Raw genomic sequence first — 10,771 nt, 5'->3', positions numbered from 1 at the left:
AACCTGATTTGAATATTATGATAGATAATGGATGTAAACCCACTCCTATTTACTACAACTGGATGGAGTTCAAAAGCACATTCCAAGAACAAAACCCTGTCTAGGAGGAACAGCAGTCATAGGACTGTAGAGGAATCTTAACCCAGCAATATGTCTGCTCTGGTGAGTGATCATGTTCAAAAACCTAGATCTGTGTTATCTAGCTGAAATAGAGATATACAACACACCATTAATCCCTCTAGCTGGAATTCAGAGATTTTTAAGGTAAAATTACTTTATGGAAGGAAGAAGCCATGTATAAAAGTGACAATTATGGGGCAAAGTGATGAATCAGAGAAAGATTTGACATAATAAGACAGAAAGAAGTAGATAGAATATGCCTGACTCTCAGGAGAACAGCACATGAAAGAAGCTATTTAAGAGCAGTGCAAGGAAAAGAAGGTGAGTCAGTTGGTCAGTCATTTCATCAGTGAGTGTGGAGTTGAGTCAGTTGGGAGTCAGTGTAGTGAGTTCAGTGCAGTGAGTACACTGTAGTGAGGACAGTGCAGTAGAGTTGAGTTTGTGAGTTTGTGCAGCTCAGTGCAGGTCAGCAGAGGCAGTTGAAATCAGAGAATAAGAAGTAGCCAGAAGATTAGAACAAATTGACAGAGTTAGTTTGAAGCCAAGCAGAGCAATTCACTGAGAAGCTGAGAGAAGCCAGTTTGAATCAGTCAGCTTGGAGAGTGGTTTGAGTCAGAATAGCGGAGTTGAAACAGACAACTAGAGTTCAGAACGAAGCAAAAAGAGTGAGCTTACTCAGAAGGCCTCAAAGACAATGATTATAACTAGAGACTAAAAGTTACTTTTACACAAGTTTCTTGTCTTTCTTTTCTGTTTTTTTTTTAATTTTCTCACAAACTCTCAGAATTCTCTTCACACAGCTTAATTCATGGACAGTATTGTAACAATGAAGGTTAGTTGTCTTTCCAAATATTGAACTAACTGTGCATATCTGGAAAAATCCTGCTTGGTCATAATATATATTTCTTTGTACATTTGGTTAAAATAACTTGCTATTTCTTTTTACAGTTTTCTATATTATTTGTGAATTATATTAGTCATTTTCTTCTCTGGTACATTCTTTGGTCTTATGGAATGTGTTTTTCTTCTGAGATATGTTGTGGAGAATGTGTTCATCTTTGAAGGTGAAGACTCCACAATTGCCTGTAGAGGCATCACAGGCATGGATGCTGTGTCATATGTGAAACAGTAAGTGGCAGATAAGAGATAGTCTATGTCCATATACTCTGTGTTCTGACCTGTGAACGTCTGAATGATTAGAAGCCCAACACTCTCTGACAAAAGCAAGACTGAAAGACAATCACAACACCATTTAGTACCATGGGGACCAGACAGGGAGCTAGCAGTGAATGAGTACCAGTTCAGCACTGTGTAGCTCATACCTAAGATGACCTCTGCCCAGTGCAATAACTCTCCTGAGACAATTCCTGATATTATCCTAAACAGTAAGAGATCCTGGGTGCCACCACCCAGAGAGTGGTGGAGATATGGAAAGGAAAGAGAAACAGAAGAATGTGGGCACAATGAAGAGAGGCAGAAATGAGGACTCCTAAGGAACAAGGAATAGCCTGACATGAGTAGCTAGTGAAGCCATTAGGGGCCATGTTGGGGTCCTGGCCTGTGCTGCCACTGGAGTAAATATCTGGGTATGTGTTCCTGTAGCTGCAGGGGACATGCTGATGTTTGATAGCTGTGCAAAACTGGCCCCATCCTTCTCCCATGAATAAAAGGAGAGCTGACACCAACCATATCCAGCTGCCCAGGAGAGTGATTCTGCACATTTCAAAGTTAGAGGTGAGCTAGTACAAGGATATGAGCATAGAAGAGTTGGCTCTGATATGGTGTTGAGCACGGATGAGAGAGAGAGAGATGCCACCTCTCCTCTGGCCCCTTGCCACCTGGCCCTAGGATCATGGCAGCAGGAGAGATGGTCATGACCCTCACCATCTGCAACACTCTGGAGAGAAAGCCCTGTTCTTCAGTGGGGCAGCATGGCAGAGATAACCCTGGTGGCAAAGGGATGGACAAGCAGACCCTGGTGGAGTGACCAAAGGAGACATGGTACCCCTTTAGTTTTGGATCTCCTCAAGGGATAGTTTCCTGACTCTCACTTGCCCTTTGCCTCTTACAGCAGGCAGGAGAGCTGCCCTGGAGTTATGAGAGTGGGAAAACTGTCTCTGTTCCTCACTGGCTACAACACTTGGGAGAGGACTGTGTAGCTTGCCTGGGCAGCTAGGTAGAGCCGGGCCTTTCTGTGGTGGTTGCAGGTAGGCTATCCTTGCATGTGTAAGCAGGGGAAAGTCGGCCCAACCTCTTGTCTGCTGCAGTACTAGGTAGAGGGAATCTTGCACCTTGATTGAGTAGAACAGAGAGCTGACCCATTGGTATATGTGGAAGAGCTGACAGGCTGATCAACTCAGATACTTCTTAGGCCCAGATCCAAGGCTTTGAATTGACTCATCTCAACATCTATGGATCGATGAACTGCTGGAGTTCATAAAGGGTCAAGTCCTACAGATCTAAAACTAAAGGCTCTCTATCACACAGGGAGAAAAGATCTCTGACAGGAGTCCCAGTGCGGTTCTAATACCGATAGAGTAGCAGAAGCCAGAGGTCTCCTACCAGACTAATAGCTCATTGCAATGAATATTTACAAAGAAGTATAGACAAAAAGGTATATTGTAGGACACACTGACACATGCTACAACTTCCACAATAAGATTTTTTTCTCTGTTGGAGGGCAGGTATGGAGGAAGGAGTAGATGAGCAGGATTTTTGTCCATGATGTGAAATTCACAAAGAGCCAATAAGAAGTTAAAAATTAGAGGAATATAAAACAAAACAAAAGCAGAAGAGGAAGAAAGAAGAGGAAAAAGGAGGGAAAGGGGAGGAGGAGGGGGAAGGGGAGGGAGAGGGAGAGGAAGAGAGGGAGGAGAAGAAGACAAAGAAGACGAAGAAGATGAAGAAGAAGAAGAAGAAGAAGAAGAAGAAGAAGAAGAAGAAGAAGAAGAAGAAGAAGAAGAAGAAGAAGAAGTTGTAGTTCCATAAGTTTACATATGTCTTCACCTGGTTAATTATGGTTTAGATTTTAAACTATTTATTCATTTAGGATCTGGAAATTAGATACTTCTTATAGATTTGGGTGAGAAATTTTTAAAAATATTACTATATTTTTGAAGAAATTGATTACATATATCTGAAAAAATTGGGTCAGTTTGTGGACGCAATTTTGTGAAGAGTACTCCCTTATCTTTATAATGTCTGAACAATAAACAATGGTGTCTACTTTTCTGATATTGACCATTTATGGACTCCTTCTTTGCTTCTTTGAGATAATTGTAGAAATTATCTAATCAATTTAATCAGTTGTATATAACTTTTCAATGTTCCAGCTTTTGCTTTTATTGATACTGTCTTGTTTTCTTATAATTGTATTAATTTATTTTATGGTGTGTGTGTGTGGGGGGGGTGTGTCTACTTTTCTGTGAACATGTGGGCGGTTGTTTGTTTGCTTGCCTATGTGTGAGTGAAGGCACAAGTATATTGTGGTGCATGTGTGAACAACTTTGGGATATTTTTCTTTTTTCCACCTTATTCCGAGAAGAGACCTCTTCTTCAGCACATGTAGGATAGCTTGCCTACACATTTCTCTTGAAATCCTCCTGTCTCTGCCCCCCATATTCTCTTCTGGACATTCTGAATCTTGTACTACTTTGTCTGGATTTTACGTAGATCTGGGGACCAAGTACACATCATCAGGTTGTTTGGCAAGTACTTTCACTCATGAAACAACTCCCGAGCCTCACGATGGCAAAATTCTTTTTCAGGCTCACTTTTTGAGTCATGTTATTTAGAAATGTATTTAATTCCCCCAGGTATTGATTCCTAGTTTAATTCCATTCTTGACTGAGAATGTGGTACTTAGTCTGCTTTTAATTCTTTCAGCTTAAATATGTATATTTAAAGTCTAGAACATTGTATAATCCAGATAATGTTTATTTTAGCTTGGAGAAAATGAGACAATATGCAATTAAATGTAAACAATTCTGCAAGTAAACTTTTAAAAATTCAATTGGATAAAAAACAATAGTGGATATCAATTAAATTTTGTGGCTTTCATGTTCTAATGAGACTTAAAATTGCTGTAACTATTTATAGGATACCACCTGCTATCCATAACTTTATTACTGGGCAGAGTATAAAATTATTTAGGGAAATGAATTTGGCGAAATAAATACAGCTTTTAAAATTGAGTTCTCTTGAACATCATTTATTTTCACTGACAGAAAATGATATGACTTTTATTGGCTGAATAATAAAAATTAAGGAAATCAAGAATTTATTGATGTTTTTGATGAAGTAAAACAAATGGATAAACTATAACATATCATACTGTGAGTCTTTTGCTTCCAAGGGAAATTACATTCTTGGTCACTGGGCAGTCCCATACATTCAGTCTCTTGGAGTTGTATAATTGGAATCTAAAAGTAACTGGGTTAACTAGATTCAGGTACTTTATAAAGAACTATGCACTCAGGTTTCATTACCACTTGCTACAGGCTTGAAGTAGAGAAACAAGGAGATGTTCATCAGAACAAATAAAGTCATTATCGGTGTCCCTTTTTGCTGTTGGTGTTTCAAGTGCCTATTTACCCTGGATCTCATTAAGTAGTCTAGGTTAACTTTGAATTTACAATCCTATTCTTCACCTTCACAAGGACTGTGATTATGAGCTTGTGCCATTATGCCCAGGTCAATGACTGTTTTAATTAGTGTTTTTCACCACATGATCCACAAAAGTACACGGTTGTGTTTCTATAAACAAATAGAAATCATCCCTACTTTTTCAAAGACAAGTGGTCTTCTATCAGAATGAGGAAGGACTTTTCAATACTTTACCTCTGACAATTTACTATAGTAGACATTTTAATATGATGGATGACTTTGGGGGTGGCTTATAATATTGTTTGTTACACAATGAAATGTCTCTGAAAATAGTAATCAGTTCAGCCAGAATTCAGGAAAACATATTGTTCAGGTTGACAAAATGCTGTAAATACAAATGAAATGTTATTGGCAGGTGCTGAAATCATTAGAGAACAACAGACTTGAACATTTGAAAGCTCTGAGCAAGTCTTGGAAGCAGCATTTCTCTTAGTGATCCTTGATACTTCGAACCCTGAAGTATAAAAAATCGAGGAAGCAATGAGTAAGCAAATAAATGTATGCTGCATTCTGGGCAAATAACTGTATGCTACTGACAAGGGAAGAGCTGTGTCAAGGACCTCAGAGCCTCAGACCCATGTAGAAATGCACAGCTCTCTCCCAACTTGAGGTGATGACCAGTACCATGGCAAAGCCTTCCTTGGGGAACTCAGTGTGAGTATTGCTAATATGTGCATAAAGTTTCCATCATATCTTTGTCCTTTTGGATATTTAAAGCCTGAAGATCACTCCCCTGTAGATACCGATCCTATTGCTAAATCTGTGTCTTCAACCCAGCCATATACCATAAACTCTGCCTCATTGTTTTTCTGGGTGAAATAACCTCGGCCACTTTGCTCAATTCTAAATAGAGAAACAAGAACAACAACAAAAAACTAAAACCAAACAACAAACACAGCAATGACAATGACAACAACAGGCTGACCATCTGGAGTGTTGAGATTTCTCTGGTAGACATCCCAAATCATCCAATCTTAGCTTTTCTATGTGTCTGTCTGTCTTTTCTTCATTTACTTGTCCTCAGTCAGGTTCAAGTCCCTGGAGATTGTTCAAGACACAGCCTCAAAGACTTATTCTTCCTGACATTATAAGTGTCCTATTTCCTATGTCTGATTTTCCTCTCCACACTTTCTCCTTCCTGTATATTGTTCTCTGCCTTTTCACTCATCTGCAATGTTCATTTTGATCCAGAAAGAGGCAATAGCTCTTTAATAATTTCATCGTACTGTCAGTGTTTTGATATCGTTGGTTTAAATAAAAAGTATGCATACCAACTATTTTGATTATACATTGTTATTTACATAAACATCAACAATCAAGATAATGTAATCAATAAAATGATTAAAATAGCAAACAGATAGTAGAAGTATATTACACATGGTAAAACATCAGTGGCTACGGATTTGGCCTAGGAGATGAAGTGCTCGCTATTCAAGCATTAGGGTTGAGATGAGATCCCTACCATGAAAATACATATGCACACACACACATAAAATAAAAGCCCCACACTCTTAAACACACATGGAATACATCTACATAAAACAAAACTTCAATGCTAGAGTCTCATGTACTAGTTCTCATGTTGAACTGGAACTTGGCTTCCAATATGTCCTTATCCATGTTTTTAAATGAATAATGTCAGCAAGTCCAAGTGAAAAGAAACAGAGCTGTCATTAAAACAGGACAGGGGACTGACAAGAAACATGAATGCAAGACCGTGTGTAGTTGTTAGAATCACACTGAACAGCAATTTACTATGTTATAGAGGATGGATGCACATATTGAAATGGAATATTTGTAACCAAGTGGACTTCCTAATATGGTGAGTCCCATTCCAGATGCCTAACTAGAAGACTGGTGCCTGGATGTGCCCAGGCAGCACCCCTGTCAGTGTCTTTGCACACATTATGAGAGTACATCAGTCCTGCAGAATCCTCTTTGGATTGCTGTCCAAACAGAAGTGAAGGTTTTGTTCATTTTTTTCATTCTTACTTTTATATTAATTATTTTTATTTATTTACAACTTAAATGTTGTCCATCTTCCCTGTTCCCATTGCAGGAGCCCCTCACCCCATCCCTCCTCTCCTTTGCTTCTAAGAGTGTGCTGGCCAACCTACCCCACCCCTCACCCCTTTAGTGTTTCCCTTCTCTGGGGAATTAAAACTCCACAAGATTAAGCACATCTCTTCCAAATGAAGAGAAATAAGGCAGTCCTTTGCAACATTTATAGCAGGGACCATGGACTATCCCCTGTATGCTCTTTCCTTGGTGGCTTAGTCCATGGGAGTTTGGAGGGGTCCTGGTTAATTGACACTGTTATTCTTCTGGGGTTGCAATCCCCTTCAGCTCCCTCAGTCCTCCCATGACTCTTACATAGGGGTCCCTAGGCTCAATCTAATGGTTGGTTGAAAGTATCTGAATCTGTCTCAGTTAGGTGCTGGTAGAGCCTCTCAGAGGACAGCCATACCAGGCTCCAGTGATCTAAATTCTTTTCTTGTATGTAGCATACTTTGTTATTGTAAAACACTTAAGCAAATGATTAAATAAAAGGTCACAGATTCATTTTTTACTTCGTTTTTGCAACTCTGGTTTATGAATAAATTGCTTGCTTTAAGAAGCTCTCAAGTTCAGGGGTTGGGGATTTAGCTCAGTGGTAGAGCGCTTGCCTAGCAAGCGCAAGGCCCTGGGTTCGGTCCCCAGCTCCGAAAAAAAGAAAAGAGAAGAAAAGAAAAGAAAAAAGAAGCTCTCAAGTTCTCTGGGAGTCATAAGGGTGGACTTGTGGTGGAGTTATCACACAGGGAACTGTACAAATTTGCCTTTAAAAAATCAATTGTTGGATTACCAAGTAAAAGTCTTTATTGTGACAATTCCCAAACACAGTTAATATGGACTGAGTCTCCATTTCTGTTCCCCTCATCTTCCTGTGCTCCACTTTCCCAATTCCCCACCTCCACTTTAATATATCCTGTGTTCTGTGGTTTTCTCCACTATGCTACCTCCAAGCCTCTTTCCCCTTCTTGTGGGTCCCTTTCTAGATTCTTTGCCTCTTCCAACATTTATTCCCACCTACATACATAACATTCAATAAGTGGGTGCTAGAGGCTACAGATGGGGAGGAACGTGCCAAATCTGATTTATTTTTTTTAATTTTATTTTTCCTTGGATATTTTATGTATTTACATTTCAAATGCTATTCCTTTCCTCCCCTCTCCCATATCCCCTCCCCCCTGCTACTATGAGGATGCTCCCACTCCCACCCATCCACTCCCAACTCAATGCCCTGGCGTTCCCCTACACTGGGGAAACAAACCTTCACAAGACCAAAGCCTTTTCCTCCTATCAATGCTGGACAATGCCACCCTCTGCTACATATGTGTCTGGAGTCATGGGTCCCTCCATGTGTGGTCCTTGGTTGGTGGTTCAGTTCGTGGGAGCTCTGGTGGGGTCTCGTTGGTTGATACTGTTGTTCTTATGGTGATGCAAACCCCTTCAGCTCCTTCAGTCTTTTCTCTAACTCTTCCATTGGCGTTCCCTTGTTCAGTCCAGTGGTTAGCTGCAACCGTCCTCATCTATATCAATAGGGTTCGGGCAGAGCTTCTGTGGGGACATCCTATATGGCTCCTGTCAGCAAGCACTTCAAGGCATCAGCAATAGTGACTGGGTTTGGTGGCTGCATATGGGATGGATCCCCAGTCTCTGGATGGCCTTTTCTTCAGTTCCTGCTCCACTCTTTGTCCCTGTATTTCCTCCGGTGAGTATTTTGTTCTCCCTTTTAAGAAAGAATGAAAAGTTCATATTTTGGTCTTCCTTCTTCTTGAGCTTCAGTTGATCTGTGAATTTTTTTCTTAGGTATTCAAAGCTTTTGGCCTAATATCCACTTATCAGAAAGTGCATGCCAAATCTGCTTTCTGAGCCTGGGTCAGCTCACTTCCTGGGATGTTTCCCAATTCCATGAGTTTCCTGAGATTTTCAGTTTCACTTATTTTATGACTGATATATAAAATTCTGTTAGGAATACTCTATACTTTCCTTATCCATTTCCCCATTGATACATATCTAGACTGCTTCATTTCTCCTTATGTTGAAAAGGAGAGTGGTAAAAAGGGACGTGCTTGTAACTCTGGAGTAGAATGTAGAGGCAGTTTGGTATCATAAGTGACATACCTAGTTTTTCAAAGAATCTCTAAAACAGCTACACAGTGATTTGTGCTTCAACAATTATTTTTCCCATAATCTTTGTTTATTCTTCTGTTTCCTGATTCAGAGTTGTATTGTGTAGTTCTGGGTGGCCTGGACCTCCCTACATAGACCACAATGGACTAGAATTCACAAAAATTCTACCTGTGTCTGTCTACAAGAGACCTGGGAATTAAAGGAGAGACTCCCCACACATGATGCTCTTTCCCCACATTCTCATAAGCATTTGTGATTTCTTTTCCTGGTGTTAGTCATTCTCACTAGGATGTGATAATTTTCAAAGTTGTTTTACTTTGTATTTCTATGAGATATTCAACACTTCTTCATATTTATTGAGAATGTCTGTATCTTCCTTTGATAAATGCCTTTGCAGTTTATTTGTTCACTTATTGCTTAGCACTTTGGGAGTTTCTGCAGTTCTTCATCTATTAACTCTTTGTCTGTAGTAGAGCTAGGAAAGACCTTTTCCCCATTATATAGTTTACTTCTGTTAATAGTTTCTTTTGCTGTAAGGAAGCCTTTTAATTTCTTGTCATCTCATTGGTGAATTCTTATGCTACTGGTGTTCTGCACAGACTTTTTTTGGCTTATTTTTACCTTCTGAAGTGTTTTATCAAGTTGAAAGTCATAATTTTGAGTTAAGGTCTGTGATCCTATTTGAACTGACTTTTGTTCAGGCTAAGAAATACACATATGATATTATTCTTCTGAAGATGGCATTCAGTCTGGCCAAACCAATTACTTAAAAGGTTGGGGTTTTCCCCAGTGTGTGTTTCTGATGTCTCAGTCAAAATTTAGGTGACTACAGTTGTACAGGTTTACGTCTGTGTCTGCTGTTATGCTTTATTGGTCTGCATGCTTGTTTCAGTGCCAGTTCCATGTTGACTCTGTCCTTATGACCCCATAGGATACTGTGATGTCAGGAAGTGTGATACCTAATAGTTGTGTTCTTCCTACTTAGAATTATTTTGGCTATCTGGGGTCCTTTGTATTCCCAAAAGAGTTTTAGGACTTTTTTTCTAGTTTTAAGAAAGATGTCATTAAAATTTTCATGGGATTTTTATTGAATCTGTACATTACTTTTAGAAGTATAGCCTTCCAAGTATATAGAAGTATATCTTTCCAATTCTTGTTCTGCCAATCCAGGAGCACAGAAGAGCTTTTCATTATCCAATGTCTTCTTCAATTTAGTTTTTCAGTGTCTTCAAGTTTCCCTAAAGAGAAGTCTTTAATCTGCTAGTTTTATTACTAGATGGTTTTAGATTTATAAGATCTATTTCATAATTTTGTGTCTGCAGGTTTGTTATTGATGTGCATAAAAACTTCTGATTTTTATACACTGATTTTCTATCCTGAAATTTATGGAAAAACCTTTATCACAGCCATAAATTTTAGTGGGGTCTTTGTGATTTTTTAAAGTACAGAATCATGTTGTTCTTCTTAGCAGAAAACATGATTCTGTACTGCTTTATTTTTCACTTTTATACTTTTTATACCCTTTTATAACTTTCACCTACTGCTCTTGCTAAAACTTAGAGTATTATCTAGATTAAGAATAGAGAGTGTGTGGCTTGGTCTCATTCTACAATTTAGAAGCAATCTCCTTACTCTAATGTTTGCCTTAAGTTTGCTATATACAGCCTTTCTTATCTTGAGACATCTTCTATTTTTTCTTTTCTTTTCTTTTTTTTTTTTTTTTTTTTTTTTGGAGCTGGGTTTCTGTGATTTCTGTCCTTAATCTTAGTGTATTGTATTTATGGGTTTGCATATACTGAACCAGTATTGCAAT

At 38.9% G+C, this 10,771-nt stretch overlaps 1 non-coding gene across 1 annotated transcript; it reads left to right on the top strand.

Annotated features, from left to right (window-relative positions):
* Nucleotides 1-1,198: 1,198 nt before the first annotated feature.
* LOC120103316 (small nucleolar RNA SNORA17) lies at nucleotides 1,199-1,332 on the top strand. Its single transcript, XR_015621601.1, has one exon. It is a non-coding gene; the product is annotated as a small nucleolar RNA SNORA17 (small nucleolar RNA).
* Nucleotides 1,333-10,771: the final 9,439 nt, after the last annotated feature.

Source organism: Rattus norvegicus, chromosome 5 (genome assembly GCF_021556685.1).
Source record: "Rattus norvegicus strain SHRSP/BbbUtx chromosome 5, alternate assembly SHRSP_T2T, whole genome shotgun sequence".
Classification (NCBI taxonomy): Eukaryota; Metazoa; Chordata; class Mammalia; order Rodentia; family Muridae; genus Rattus; species Rattus norvegicus.
This window is presented reverse-complemented; position numbering and strand designations above follow the sequence as displayed.